Source organism: Rattus norvegicus, chromosome 9 (genome assembly GCF_036323735.1).
Source record: "Rattus norvegicus strain BN/NHsdMcwi chromosome 9, GRCr8, whole genome shotgun sequence".
Lineage (NCBI taxonomy): Eukaryota > Metazoa > Chordata > Mammalia > Rodentia > Muridae > Rattus > Rattus norvegicus.
The window spans coordinates 100,186,303-100,202,006 of record NC_086027.1 but is presented as its reverse complement, the minus strand read 5'-3'; the positions used below and the strand labels follow the sequence as shown (position 1 = coordinate 100,202,006).

The following is a 15,704-nucleotide window of genomic DNA, read 5'->3' as shown; positions in this document are numbered from 1 at the left end:
GTGCACCTATAGGGCCATAGCTCCTCTTTCAGAACATGCTCTACATCTAGGATCAGGGAATTCTATCTCTAGGTGGCCTGGTGCTGTTTTGAGGGCCATCCTTCAGAACAGAGACGACTGGAGTAGCCCAACTAAGAAAGCAAACAGAAGGTCATGACATCAAATCCCAGGCTTACAACATCCAGCAAATAGGGACAACAGAAACCTAGTTAAGGAATCCAGTCAGAGTTCTCAGAGCAGTGTCTCCTCAGGTAAGGCTTCCAGTTGAAGAACAGAAACACATTCAGGCAAATGCTGAGAGAACTACTGGGGACCCCAACCTTGTTTTATAGGTTTTAAACAAATGGCAGCAGGTAAATAACATCAGATCAGCCACAATTATCCAGGAGAAACTGTGTAAGTTGAGGCAGTCAAGCAGCATTCTGAACTGAGAGAGTCTGGGTACGAGTATTCACCAGTAAGGAGCGCCGGTTTCCTTTTCCCTACTGCAGGCATTTTCTTATTATGCGGTAAACACTAGTAATCTCTGTTGTAAATAGTCTACCTTCTAGCTGCTCTCAAGGACATAATGTCGTCAACACCCTTAGTTCCTTGCTGTTTTCCCTCTCTGTGTTACACAGCCAGAGACCAGCCTGACCCAGGACAGGGGGTTTTAGAGGACACTTGACATAAACATGCTTGGGTCTGGAGTGGAGGGCAACCCTGCTTTCCACACCAACTTTTTAGTGAAGCTCAAACAACACATGACAACTCACTAATATAAATTGCAATGAAAAAAATCCACTACTAATATAAATCATCCTATTTTTATAACTGTGTGTGTGTGTGTGTGTGTGTGTGTGTGCGCGCGCGTGTGTGTGTGTACTTGTGCATGCATGTGCATGCCATAGCAAACGTGGAGGTCAGTGTAGAATTTGCAAAGAGTGGGGTTTCTTCTCCACCCTGTAGTCTCTGGGATTGCATGCAGGTCATTATTACCTGATGAGTTTCTTGTAGAACCCAACCATTTCTTTCTTTCTTTTTTTTTTTTTTCCTGTGAATCCTTAGCTAGAAGTTGACTGACAGCCTCGCTGACTAGAATAGACTTCAAGACCTGGAATCACTAGTTGAAAAAATATACAAAATTTAAGGTTTCATCTGTGTGTGAAATTGTTTAAAAGTTTCCATCAGATGACACTTAGTGACGGTATAATGTGTTTATGTCTTCACTTTTCCTTTTATCAACAGATAAAGTGTTGCCTTTCTCCTGTTATTAAGGAATAGAACATTCTGTCATGTTCATTGGGCGTTCCTTCTTTTGTTTTCTTGTCTTTGCCTCTGCTTGTTTGGCTTGGAATCCAGTCCTTGTCTTGGCTTTGAAAGCCTCCTTCCTGTGAAGACCAGCCTCTGCAGATGATGCAAGCCTTTCCTTGTTTTAAGCCTCATTTGTGTCCTGATGCCTCAAAAGTGAGGCAGCCACTTCCTGCAGAACTGTTTTCAGGTAAAGCCTGTCTGAGAAAGGCGTAGCTCTTAACTCCAGTGAGCCTTGAAAGGGAACCACCTTCATGAAAGCTGTATTCCACACCCCATGTGCTTGTCTTCTTTCCCTTTCTAGAGCTCTACCTTGCGCTTCCCACACAACCCTCTGCCACCGTCCAGCAGAGTACTGTTCTGGTCTCTGGTCCCCTGGTTCCTGGGTGTTCTGGGTGTCTGGTTTCGTCACCAAGCTCCTCACATCCATCTGCCTGTGGTTTACCTTTATAATGCTGAGTAGTATTTCAGGGGACTTCACGACCAGGATTTGTCTATTTCTCTGCTTATTATGTTAACAATTTTAATTAAGCCAAGTGGTCAGTACTGTCTTTTATGATTGCTAATAATATGCCTGACACATATGCCCACTAACAGGCTTTATTTTTTTTTAAAGTATTTTTAAAAAATGCTTAGGTCTTTCTTCTTGATGAGGTAGAAATTCAGTACTTTTTTTCAAATTATTAGTTTCCATTCCATCTTCTTTTTTCAGACTTGAAAAGCCATCTTCATAACTTTTTAAGTCTCTGTAGGATTAATATTACAAACAACTGACAACTGGCCAGGCCTAGGCCTTGGCTCAGAAGGCTGCTTGTCAGTGAGAGCTGCGACAGACAGTTCCATCGACTTCCACCCAAAAGCCTATTTATTTTCTGGGAGTGATTTTACCTTCGTTCTTCCCCTTGACTGTTCTTACCTGCTCCTCTTTCTAATCACGCCGGCCCTCAGTTGCTTTCAAAGTTATACCTAGGTATTTACTGTACTCTCTGGTTGATACAACTGTGATTTTTCTGCCGTGTGTTCTAAAGTAATGTGCTTAACCCAATGCCTACCGCACACTCAGTGCACATTCACTACGGCAGTTAGCATGCCTGCAAGTTTTTTCCTCTCTGGGTGCCAGTGATCAAACCCAGAGTCTCAAGCATGTATCTTACCACACAGCTTAGACTGGTTCTACTTCCAAGCTCGTAGATACTGGGATTATGGGTATGGCCATTTGGCTGGGCCTGACCACTCTCAATATTGGGGGGAAACCCAGAGCCTTGTTTGCGCCAGTTAAGTGTTCTCTATCTCCAGTCTGAAAGCAGTTTTTGTGTTTACTTTTTAACTGTTGGGCTTCTACTAATTTTGGGGTGTTTTTGTATTAGGGGTCTATCTTTATTTCTGATCTCTTGGTTTCTAACACCAAGCCTCTATCTGAGAATGGGACTCTGTAAAGCCTTATAGATACCCTGGGTGATGTTGGGGCGCCTCTCCCCTACACTTTGTTTGCTGCTAGAGCCCTTCTATGTACCAAATGCAATTCTGTGAGGTCCAATCAGCACACGGTAATACTCCCCCGTCCCTGGAATGGAACACTATCATTTGAAAGTAACTGCATCTAAGAGTATATTCCAGAACTTCCTCATGTAACTTTTGTTCAGGTTCGTATTCATCAGTACTTACTTCGTATTTACTCAGTATTCATCAAATCTCTGATTATTGCACATCTTTATCCTTTCAAGTACTTCTGAACTTCATGTTTCATCTAAATGTTAGCAGGCTGCAGATCCTGCATTATTTTGTATGTAAATTTGGTAGTGTACTTTTCTATAAGCAGCTGCACTGGCACTCCTAAGTGCGGTCATTTTCTTCTACTCTTTTTGATTCCACAATTCATCCCTTGGCTTCGCAGCTGAGCTATCCTAGCGTCTGAATTTCTCCCAATGAACGAAGCTCTCTAGTTCACTATTACCCTGAGATAATGAAAAGAATCTATTGCATTTTGCGAATTGTTTTCATCCACATACCTTCAATTATCCCCCAGTCACGGATCAAAAAATACTATTCGGTCTCTATTCAATTCCTACAAGTCAAGGCCTAGTAGACAGGCCAGCATCCTAGGACAGTCAGACCATGTAGGGTGGACCAGATGCTCTCTCCTTCGTTCTAGATGTGAGATTCTGGAAATACCATGCACACAGGATGAGAAATTGCACTACTCTCCTGATGAAAGGTAATGGACCCAGGGGCGTCAGAAGCATGATCTTTCATGCCCATCCACACCCGGGTACGCCACTTATAGGTGCTTGACCCAGGTCTAGAAGAACCCCAGCAAAGAAGGGGTGGGTCTCAGCAAACCGGGACGCGGTGGCGGCGACCCAAAGCCTACACCTCCGCCACAGCAACGGTCCCTGAATTCCCAGTTCCCACGGCCACGCAAGGGCCCATAGTCACAGCCGCACCCCCAAGCGGCGCGCCTGCCCCGGGGCAGGGCGGGGCCCGCCGCGCCTGCGCACTCCCTCTGGGCTCGGCGTCCCCCGCACGCAGCCCACGTGACCTGTGCCTTGCCCAAGATGGAGGTTGCAGCCAGGCCTGACCGGGCCCCCGTCACAGTCTGCGCTCTTGCGCGCCCCCTTAGAGCATGAGACATGAACTCAGGCACACTATATTGACCCGGGCAGCGCCGCGGGCTGCCGAGGAGGTCTGTCAACAGCATCAGTCAGTACGTGCACCAGCTCCCTGCTCTTTCTCCACAGCGAAGCTCTCAGAGCTAGCGCCTGGAGAGTCCTCGGTACGCCCCGCTCACTAGTATTGACAAGGCCGGGAGCCAATGGGGTTTGTAACTTTTGAGAGAGGCCGATCGAAGGCGGAGCCCCTTTGCAGCGCCCGCGAAGCGGGGGTGGCTGTTGGGCTATTGTAGGGCGGACTTAGGACTCTCGGACCAATGGAAGAGCAACTGAATTCTTGGAGGCGGGGCCGAGCCGTAATTGACGCTTTCTTCATTAGAAACCAGGCAGGGGGCGGGGCCCACGGGGGGAGGTGACGCAAAGCCGTTGCAGCCAATGGCTGGTGGGCCGACGGCGGGAGGGGCGGGGTTGGAGCGCCTGACGGGCGTAGGGCGCGGCCTATCCCCGCGCGGCTCTGCGCTCGAGGGGGAGCAGCATCATGGTTCAACGTGGGTCAATTTTTTGTGAATGAGGAGGGGAGGTTGTGGGGCCGCTGCCGCGGAGCACCATCCCCGCCGCCGCCCGAGCCCGAGCCCGCGCGCCTGCTCGCGCCGCCGCCGTCGCCGCGCCGCCTCACGCCCGGCCCGCTCAACGCGACTGCTGTCGCCGTCGCCGCCCGAGCCCGCCCGCCCGCCGGCGGCGGCGCAGGCTGAGGAGATGCGGCTCGGAGCGCCCGAGCAGGGCTAGACGCGGCCCGCCGCCGCCGCGGTAAGCCACCGGCCGTCATTGTCCGCGCCGCCCGGTTGCTGGCGGCAGGTGGACGCCCGGCCCCGCCGAGGCCTCGGGGCCCTGCGCCGCGGGCTGGCGGGCGGGAGAGCGGCCTGCGCCGGCGGGCGGGCAGGTGGGCGCGCGGGGGCGGGGGCCGGGGCGTTTATGTAACTTTGTCAGCCTGTGAGTTTGCAGAAAACGCCCCTCGGCGGCGGCGGGCGGCGGGGCGGGGGCCGCGGCTGGGCCCGGACGGTCGTTGGGCTGGCGAGAAGCTGCGCTAGCCCGGGAGACGACCCGGTGTCCACCCTGAGCGAGCGTTCCGAAGGCACGGCTGTAGCCCACACCGCCGGAGTCGGTCGGAAAGGCCGGGTGTGGAACCCGTGTTCTCCTTTAATGCACACGGAGAATTTGTTAATAACTTGCAGCCGCTGATAGCAGTGTTTTGGTTATTGCATGCTGTAAATTGACCTGCTGTGACACGATTTTCAAATAAAGCGTCGCAGAAATTAAACTTAAGTTATTTTAGAACTAATGACTTTCTTAACTAAATCCTAATTGCATTACTGTAGAGACCTACCTAATTGCTTTCCGAGAGCCACTCTGCCTGCTCGGGGAGGAAGGAAAGGCCTGTGTAGTCACTTTGCCTCCCTGCTTTTCTCTGCTCAGGCGTTTCTGCCTGTTCCCACAAACCACCTAAGCATTTAAGGCCTGCGGAGTATTAACGTGTAAACAGCCATGGCCCTGTCGCACTTTGGGGCTAGGGGGATGCTGGCGGCTTGCACCTTGACCTGGTTTCGGTTTTTCCTCCGTGATATGATCGAGGTTGCCAGGAGTTTTAATTGCTTCTGATAATTCCGTGCATTATTTCAGGACCGGCTTGATGAAAGCTAGTGTGGTGGTTTCAAAATCCATCCAGAAAGAAGGTGGTGGTGGTGGTGGTGGTGGTGGTGGTGGTGGTGGTGGTGGTGGTGGTGGTGGTGGTGGTGGTGGTAGAACGCTTGTGAGAGGCAAGGAGGTTGAATTAAGAAAACTCAGCTGCTTCTACACAAATATACACTATAGCAGTTACAAGGCAGCAAAAGTTATTGCAGAATTTTGCAGTCTCTATGGCAACACAATTACTCCATTATAATTGGAAATGCAAAATGCCACCCAGTTAGAAGTTTCATCAGAATGGAGTTTTGGATATCAAAAAAATATGCGAGATTTAGTTAAAAATTCTCATTTTTCCCCAGGTAGCTTCTGCAGCTCTAGTCTAGGTTCAATTGTCTATTTTTAAGACCCATTCGCTTTCCCAGATCTGCCACTCCTCGGGATCTGTGGCATCTTTCCCCAGAAGAACTCCCCGTTTGTGTGGGAGGGAAGTATTTTCATGCTTTAAAAACACACACCCGACACACTGTAAGACTTCTATGGCTTTCTGTGTTCTGGCTTTTCTTTTAAAGATCAAATGCCTTCCTGAAGAGCAGTAATCACCCAGAAGAGGCTGGGTTTGCTAGAAGGCCGAGGTAACACTGCCCCCTTTAGGGGTCTGCCGGCTGCTTACCGGGTATCTGAGAGCCCTGAGGGGGAGAGAATGACTGTGGACTGCAGAGAGGCCTGGAAAGCCTAGGGACCAAGGACAGATGTGACCAAAGCAGCCCTAGCAAGAACATTCTGTGGTTAGCAGCGTCAGGGAGCTGGGCAGCATATAAAGCCCCCAGGTGGCACCTTTGCAGAAGTCAGGGGCTGCTGCTGTGCGAGGTGGCAAGAGAACATGGCACTCTTCACGGGGCTCCTGGCACCTAGCTTGACTTTGGTTTCGAAGCTGTGTTAGGATGATGCCCCTCTTGATGTTTACCAGAAGAGCTCTGGTGCTGGAAGTTTCCACACATCGTGGGGCTGCTGCAGCTTAATTTCGTTATAACCCTTTCCTTTTAACTACTGCATATTTTTGCCCAGTAATCGACTTCCATTTTCCAGCCTCATTGTGAGGTTTCAATGCAGCATGAATGGCTTTGAATTCCAATCCTTTGATGTTGGGGGTGGCACCAAAGGAAAGGAGACTTTGTGCCGTCCTAATTGCCAGAGCAGAAGAAAATTTCATCACTCCTGTCGAGCCTCGTCCATGCCATTTTCTATTGAAAACGGCTGGTTTTTCAGAACTCTGAAGCTACCATAAGTAATACATTAATACCTGACGTGGGGAACCAGGGAGATGCAGAAATGAGAGACACCTGCTGCACAGGGAGATTGGGGGTGGGGCTCAGGCCCAAGACCAGGGTTTTTGATGTCTCTGGGCCCTGGGGTGACTGAGCAGGCTGAATCCAGAGTTGAGCTCATGTCCCATTGGTTGAAACCCAGCCTTGGGGAGGGGTCCCAAGGAGATTTTTGGGAATGGCTTTGTTTTGATCTCCAGTGACCATCTTGTGTCCTGCTGTTCATCCACCTCTGGGCATTAAGTGTGACACTGACCTTCGAGGTTCAAATGACTGAGGGGCAGAGTCAGAAGCGCTGTCGCATTTGAACAGATCCTAGTCCATTCCTGCACAACTCCCTGAGCGGTCTGTCAGGAGGTCAGTTGTTTGCTCTTGGGCTCAGGTGAGTGAGCAGGATGGGCTTTGTTTTGGGCGGAATGTGGACTGCCATCTGCAGCTGCTCTTTGCTTTGCTGCCACCCTTGCCTCTCTGACATGCCTCCTGGAAGGCCAGACGGGGTCCACACAGACGGCCTCCACTGAGAAGTAACTGAACCAGGTCAGGACACTGTAGGCTCCTGAGTAGGAAGAGCAGAGTGTCTTCTCTGATCAGGGAGATCACACGGATCAGTAGCAGGTGTTTAAAGGAGTGCCCACTAAGGGCCATGGGCCATTCTTTTGAGTATTTTCCATCTAGCTTTCTTCTATTGCTTCCCATAGCTTCGAGAAATGGGTGATGCTACGCACCCTTGATAGCAGGGATGTGTGAGAGGAATGGCAGCCTTGAGTCCCAAAGGCTGAGCCCTTCTTTACCTCTGCTTCAGGCCCAGGATGAGCCTGTGTGGAAGGGTCAGCGGGTTGTTTGGAAGAGCATAGCTACTTTGAGAAGATAATTTGGAACACCTTTCCAGTGTGGAGTTAGGTTGTCTGCCCTCCCAAGCTGTCACCGCTCTCTGGGCTTCATCCAAGGGAAGTAACTTTAATGTCTTTATGCTGTCTTCCACTGTGTCTGCTGTGTGACATTGCAAGGCTCCGGGTTCTGTCCCTAGCATCACAGAAATGAGAACAGTCCAGTTAGCCAGTGGTTGTTAGATCTTGTTCCTTGCTTCTTGGGTCTTTTGAGAAGTTCCAAGGCTGTCTGGGAGCAGGCGGGCGGCAGCAGACAGCCTATGGTCGGCGTCTATTTCATCAGAGCTGCTTAGTATTGCTGGCAGTTTTACTTACGTGGGGAATTTTTATTGGAGGAATATATTTGCGGACCACAGACTGAAGAACTGCAGCACTCAAGTGTTCTTATCCTAAACCCAAGACAGAGCCTTAAGAGAAAATATTGGCAGATTTAATAGTAAGGAAAAAAAAAAAACTTTGGAGAAAGACTCTATAACCAAGATTCAGAGACAACAGAGAAAATAATGTGTAACCTATTTGGTCTCTATGAGATTAATAGCCAGTATATAGAAAGAGCTTTTGCAAACTAACAATAAAAGGATGAGCTTCCCTGTTACAAATTAGTAGGGAATGCAGGTAGGGAGATCTCTTCAGCTAAGAGAAAAGACTGAGCCCAGCTAATAACCCAGTGTACAGGAGATTACATCTGTGCCCTTTGTATTAGTCAGATTGATAACAACACCCACAACTGTGATAAGGATATGACTTCTAGAGTTTAACAAGTTATATGTAACAAATGCTTAGACGGGCCTAGGCCCATAGGAAGCACAATGTAAGCATTAGGTATACACACATTTGTTCTGTAGAGAGAACAATGCACATTATCACACAAAATATTTAATTTCTCTACAGGAAAGTGTCAAAGATTTAAATGGCCATTCATTCAAGTGGCAGTTCTGAATCTTAGGATGTATTCTAATGACTGTGGTCAGCACATGGACACCCAAGTACATGCAGGCCATGGGCTCTGCCATTTGCAGAAGCACAGCTCTGTGAGTACTCTGGTTGAGGGTAATCTCCCTGTGCATGGTATACAGAGGCATTTGGCCTAGAGCAGTCTGCAGACGGGCTTTCTGGTTTTTAATGAGTTTCCAAGGTGATATTGATAGCCATTGGGATATCAGGAAAATGAGGCATAAGGGACTGTCGTCATCGCGTTTATTCATGTTGGTGTTGGTTATATATTTTTGCAGTATAGAAAAATTTAAAATGATATAATGCTAATATTAAAACATTTGGTATTGCTTTAATGTTTTTCAAGGGAGAATGAGGCAGGTCCTTGGGAGGCTGATGATAACACTTAGCGTTAGAATTTTAGACGGTTGTTCTGAGTCAGTCTGAAGCTCTCCAAGGTGGGGCTGGCCTTGTGGGTCTGCTCTACACTGGTGCAGTCCGTGCTGCAGGCAGTTTCTTGTTGACCTCTATGAAAGCAGGTCTCTGCCTACTGCTCCATGCAGGAAATCCTGTTAGGGCTTCTCTAGAAGACCCAGAAAGCTTGTAAGTCCTAACCTCTGGCTTCCCAGCCTTCATTCATGGGCTTTCCCTCATTGCTGAGCTTCCACTCCGGCCTGCTTTGCGCCCTCGCTTCCTCTTGGTCCTCTTTGGCCAGGGCCTTTGCACATATGGCTCCCGTTGCATCTGTCTTCTCCAGTCCTTCAGTTCTTGTCCTCCCTTTGGTCTTGTATTCAGCTTAGCTCAAAGGCCTTCTTACTCCTTTTTCACGTTTGCCACATGTGCAATTTCAGTAGCTTATTGTGACATTAGTTGTTTAATGTCATTTCTTTCTGGATGAACACTTCAAGGAGTCAAAAGGCCAAGAGTGCCTCATGTCTGATTTGTGCCTGGTACATGGCAGCTCAGGTATCTGATTACGGGTGGGCAATGCAGTGTAGGCCTTGGAATCAGACCCGGTGAGGACATACATCCAGATCACTGCCCCTGTGCTGTCTGCTTGTGTTCTGGAATTGCCTGAGTGTGTCGTCGTCTCTCCCACCCCCACCCCTCTAAGCCTCTGGGAACTTCTTGCTCCTGATTTTGGAGATTACACGCTGTTAAGTAGATCCATAAATACAAGTGAAGTGGGTTCTGTGATGTAGCAAGGAGTGAGAGGCAGAAAGGGCTTACACACAGCTGCCAAATAGCAAATGGGCTATTGTGCATTGCCAGGGCAAATGCTCCCAGCTTGTCCCTTGGGTGGGTGGAGGGGCTGGCTGTGGTATTCAAGGTGGCAAGCTGCTCCTGCTAAAGACATTTTCCCTGTTTGTTTTAATTTGGAATTAATAGCATTACTTAATCATTTCTTACTTAACCTCATAATTTTAACATGATCCCTTAATATGGTCGCATACATAAACATTCTAAGTCTGCTCTGTTTAAAGCTGCATGTTGGGCTTTGTTAGTTTACTGTTGTCTATGAAGTATTCCAGCTGTGCGAGTCAAGAGCTTTTGTTGGATTGATGTTTAAGCTTGAGACAATAAATCATCCATGGCCTGAAAGCCTGAAGCAGCATTCCAAGTGGGAGTGCTGTCCCAGTGGTGAGGGACTGGAGACTTCTTCATTGCTTTTATAGACTGCTTTTTTGCTAGAGTAATTTTTTTTAAACAGAAGTTTTTCTGCTTCTCTTACCCCTGGTCTCTGGTGCTGAAGAAGGTCGTGAATATTACTAATGGATCTGTTAGGTCTTTTCTAAGTATTCATCCTGCACATAAGCCCAGGCTATGGTTTCAGATTAGGCTCAGGACGTGGGACTCCGTTGAACACCTGCTTTGTGGTTGGCACAAGGTCTGAAGATCCCAAGCCTCCTTCTTACCACTGGCCACCAGAAAGAAACACAGATGCAGATAGGGACTTAGAAGGAACAACAGACATACAACAGGTGTATGAGGTTGCCATTCCAAGAACCAGTGTTGTTTGAAGCATGAAGCAGGAAGGGTGAGAGGGTTCCCTGTGGTTGGGGAGGTAAAGGACCCAAGCAGGTTGAGGGGAGTGAGGGGATGGGGGGTGGGGGGCACGTGTTTGTTAGTGAACAGGTGTGGTCTTTTGAGTCAGAGTCACAGCAGTGGGACTCCACCAGGGTAGGAAGTCCTGGTGGGATGAGGGCCCAGTTCCAAGGACTGCTTAGCTGGAGTGTGCGAGCAGAGAAGAGCTGAGTGTTCTGGTGTTGGCTGCAGGGCCTTGTCCTTGGGAAGGACTGCTGTGCCTTGCAGTGCAGTTGTCTGGTGTCTAATGTGGCTGCGTTCTCTCAGTTCTGTCTCTTAGGCCTATGTCTGGCAGTGTTGGTGATGTGCCTGATCTCTCTGACCATGTTGAGGCATATCTTAGAGGCTCCTGGGTGTCCCATGGTATGGCTGGGCACTCCCCAGAGTGTGCTAGGGCTAGGTTTAAAGCATCATCATGGGGCCCCTTGTGTCAAGCTTGGTCACTCCACTCTGAGCCTGGAGCTGCAGGCTGAGAGGAGGGGGCTCACTCCCTCTTTGAAGTTGTGCTGCTGAGAGCTTTCTCTGTGCCCTACCTAACACCTCTTAGAGAAGAAGCTTATTCAGGGGAGATGCTTGCTGGGAGCCAGTGGAGGAAAGCCTCTCACCTTGATATCACTGTCTGCAGCAGATCCCAGTACTATTTGCCATTGCTGTAAGCCCATGTTATTGCAGTAGTGTGGTCGTGGGCAGGTCAGTGGAGTGTGGCAAACACACAGTCCCTGCTCTTCTGAACTACGTATGGAGCACCCTTTAACGTTTGCTCACCTCTGAACTCTGCCAGACCCCTGTGATTTACTACTTCAGGTTTGGGCTGTGGCATCTTAGGTAGGGTTACAGCTAGAAGGTTAGGTCTGAGTTACCTTTAGAATTAACGAGCTAAGGAAGTAGTTGGTAAATGCCACCATGGATGAGGCTCTTTTTGCTATGGCATTTCTGTGAGGTTTGTACTGGGTAGGACTGGCATTGGTGGTCTCTGTCCCCTTTGTTTGGGTCACTTTTGTGCACCTCCTGTGTTATTCTTTGTTTGCCTCTCTGAGCTGGAGGGACACATCCAGGGCTGCCGAGCTCTCAACTTTTCCGGTGAGTTAGTTCCTTTTCCAGAGCAGGTTGCTGCCTTTTATATTTATTGCTCTATACATTTTGCACAGTCCCAGTATCTCCTGCAGTTGTCAACTGAAGTGGCAGCTGACCTGAAAGGTTTGTACTTTGGTACCCATTGAAGTCCCGAGGAAGCAGGGCTGGCTGTTCTTTCCGGCAGCTGGCATGGAGCAAGCCACAGTGCTGGGCCTTGTGGAGACAGTGTTGGGATTTAGTTAGTCAGTAGTCCTTCTCAGAGAAGAGCATTTCCTCCAGCAGGATAGAATATGATCATCACTTTGGTGACAGATTTTCAGAATCTAAGCGAGAATATAGTTAGGAAAGCAAAGAGGCTGACAGTGGGACTTTACTTGTCTGAGACGCTTGGTCTTCTGCTCCTTATGGGTGTGGAAATGTATGCCTGGCTCTGCTGATTTAGGTACCGTCTGTCTGTGGCGTCTGTCTGTGGTGTGGGATAGTGGTTCTGAAGCTGATTTTCCAGAGCTCTGGAGTTGGAGACAGATCATGAGTGTTGAGTTAAATCTGAGCTGAACTCCCTGTTTGACTTTATGACTTCCTTGCTTGGCTGGCGTTCCGTGGTCTTGGTTCATCTCATGCCATCTGTAGGATGGAGGGGGAATTTCCATAGAATCTTGCATAGGAGATTCTAGGAATGCTCACCATTCTCTCTGCTGTCAGGCCTCTGGTAGGAATAGAGTAAAGGGCAGAGCCTGCCATCTGCAGAGGTGTTGTTGGTGACTAGGCCTTTGATGCAACTGCAGGACTCTCTGAGGCCCAGGGCTAGCGTGGGTGTCTTTGCATCTGCATCTGGTTGGGAAGCCTTCTTGCAGGACCTTGGTGTCATTTGGGAACAAGAACTTATCTGTCTTTGTTCTTGCAGGGACTGCTACTTAGCTTGTGGACTTGAGAGCTTAGGACAGTTGGAATGCCGTGAGCCCCTCAGGGCACTACTCTGACAGTCCCTACTTGCAGACACGGCCTGGCCTATGTAGGCGTCTTGTCAGAGAGCCTGCACAACTTTTTGTACCTGGGCCAGTAGTGCTGCCCTGTCTCCAGGAAGGGCTGTGGAAGTGATCTGATGGCCTTTTTATGATAGGTCTCTGTCAGCGGACTACCTGGTATTCTGGAAAAGAGCTCTTTGTGGTCCTGTGCCACACATCCAGTTGCCAAGGGTTTTCCTGATCCCTCGCATGGGTGCTTTCCTTCCTTCTCTTCACTGTCCCCCTTGATAGGAGCAGGAATCATTGTCATCCTGGCCAAGGTAACAGTGACTGGAGGGCAGCTTCATAACAGTATGCTCAGGATATCGGTGCTGTAGGCATGTAACAGTTTCTGGTGACACATGGAGGGACAGAGACGCTATGGAGGCAAGAAGAACTGAAGGAGAAGTGCAGCTTATGTGCACACGCCATGGGATTGCCGTGGGTAGCAGCATATACTCTGGAAGTGCCAGGCAGCTCCTTGAGGAATGGTGAGCATGAAGTAGGGGCGATGTCCCTCTGAGATGCCTGAAGGGGCAGCATATGGTGGCTCTCAGTGTTAAGGAGGAGCTCTTTCTGGTGTTAGCTTTATCAGGTAAGGTCTCTCTTCAGCAATACAAAGGACATCGTGCACTCTGGGAAATTGACTGGCCCACTTTCCAAAGTACAGATGGAGGAAGTGTTCCAGCAGGGCGAGAGCTGGCTCCTCTACAGTGTATTAAGGATGCACCCCCCACCTTGCACCTGGTCTTAGGAGAGTCAGCTTCATGAGTGACAGGGCCCTGCTAAGTGTCCCAGGACTCCTTTACTGCATACCCTTGAGGAGGGACCATCTTTGCCTCAGCAGAGTCTTGAGTTCATGCAGCTTGGTCTGGCTTTGGTCTTAAAACATTTCTGAGTCAGGCACTGCCACAAGAAGACAGACTGCACAGCGTGGCTCAGCCTACGTGCTGGTAATGGGCTTGCCTCTTCCGGAAACTGGCTAGAACATCTGCCTCCTATGGAAATGGCTGCTCTCTGGAGGGAGGGAAAGGAAAAGGATGCTGAGGAGGGTGGCAGTTGCTAGGTTGCTGCCATCATGAAGCAGTCCTCGAGTGAGCTTGGAGCTTATAGCCCAGGCTGTGCTGAACACTTTGCAGACCTCTCATGTGATCTCCATGAGAGAAAAATGATATGCTTAGGAGGGGTAGTGTGCAGCAAGGTCAGTTGGAGGGCCTGGGTGGTACTCTCTAGAGGGGTGTGTGTGTGTGTGTGTGTGTGTGTGTGTGTGTGTGTGTGTGTGTGTGTGCGTGCGTGCATGCGTAGCTGCCTTAGCCTCCTGCAGAGACAGGATCCTGCTTCATTCCACCTCTGCTGGGGAAATACAGATGTCCTCAGAGAGGGACTCAGCACCTCCACACGTAGGCCACAAGGGTAGAAAGGGTTATGCTGTGGAGTATAGGTTGTAGCCCAGTGGGGTGGATGTTCAGGCTTGGGGTTCTGAGTAAACAGAAAGACTGAGGGCAGACTGGTGTCCCAGTAGATGAGCTGTGCAGAGGCCCAGAGGGTAGGATGGCTAGACTTACTGGCCAGCTTCCCTCTGGCTGGTCCTGCTCCTTATGACTGTCAGTTGCCTGAAGATGCTTTACAGGTAGAGGTGGGCAGGTGCCAAGTGTCTCCTGAGAAGACATGTACAAATGCAGCCCAGACTTAGGCAGTGATCCATATCCCTTGCTGTGCACCAGGGAATTTTGGGAAGGAATGTACTTTGGATTCAGACTGAGAGTCTTCAGGGTTTGGGCTTTGTGGTCCTCCAGCTTGTGGCAGGCCACAGCTTCAGCTGTCTAGCCTCCTGGCCCCAATCTGTTCATTTACAGCTTGGGTAAGAAAATTTCTGTCTCTGAAGATATTTGATATTGGGCAGAATGCAGATTGGTAGCCCAGTCCCCAACCTTGCTCTGGTGAGGAAATTAGCCTCACTGCCTTCTGAGGCCCACATACGTGGGGCCAGCTATGTCTTGCTATGCTCCTTCAGTCCGGCAGACCTGGTACTGCCATCACTGCTCCTTGTCTAGCCTACACTGAAGAAGCTGATGCTCCTGGCAAGGCGTGTTCCGTGCTGAGGGCCATGGGTTCAAGGTGCAGCTACTTTGAATCTGTGCCTTTCCTGCCTTCATATTAACTGGTGTGCACAGTAGAGTCGTGCCTCAGTTGGAAGGGCTAATTCAGAGTCTGACCTGGGTAGCTAAAGTATGGTGAGGGGCTTAGACTTTGAAAAATAGACCAGGTGTGCATCTGGTGCGGTTGTGTGTGAGCTGTTCTCTTGCTGTTTGCCTGGCCTCTCTGTTTTCTTTTCTGCATAGCCAGAGTGGTGGAACCTTGACATGCTGAGTTGCGTGAGGATCAAGTGTCACATCCCTGGCTGCAGGGCACAGGTAGCCACAGTGTGTGTGGAGGGAGGCAGCAGCTGTTTTAACTTTGGTATACTATGCTTCATGTGGAGAGTATTCTGACCAGAGAGACACCTGCACACCCCTCACAGCTTCCTGACATAGGAGGCAAGGTGGAGGACTCTTAGTGGTTGCGTTGGTGGCTTATAGCAAAGCGCACTGAGAAAACGTTTCATGGATCGCAGGAAGTGGCCTTGTGGAGCAGGCTGGGGGATGCTCGGCCACTGGTTGATATTGTGGGCTTGGCAATTGCCTTGGTGGGTAACCTTGTTTATGCTGTTTGTTAGCCGTCCTTCCCTTTCCCTTTCTTCAACTCTGCTTTGGTTCTGAGAATGCAGTTCCTGCCCCATGCATGTATGTGCACACAACACATAGACATGTGCACATA

General features: G+C 49.5%; 1 protein-coding gene across 8 annotated transcripts in view; it reads left to right on the top strand.

Annotated features, from left to right (window-relative positions):
* Positions 1-1,012: 1,012 nt before the first annotated feature.
* The window catches only part of Hdac4 (histone deacetylase 4), a 250,023-nt gene continuing 235,331 nt past the window's right edge, over positions 1,013-15,704 (top strand). For 2 of the 8 annotated variants that reach the window (XM_063267465.1, XM_006245443.4), the window contains exon 1: positions 4,377-4,447. The gene's annotated coding sequence lies outside the window, so the exon portion shown is untranslated. Of the gene's footprint in view, positions 4,064-4,369; positions 4,707-15,704 lie in introns of those variants that run through there. The other 6 variants (XM_063267468.1, XM_063267464.1, XM_063267463.1 and 3 more) reach the window with 5 other exon arrangements.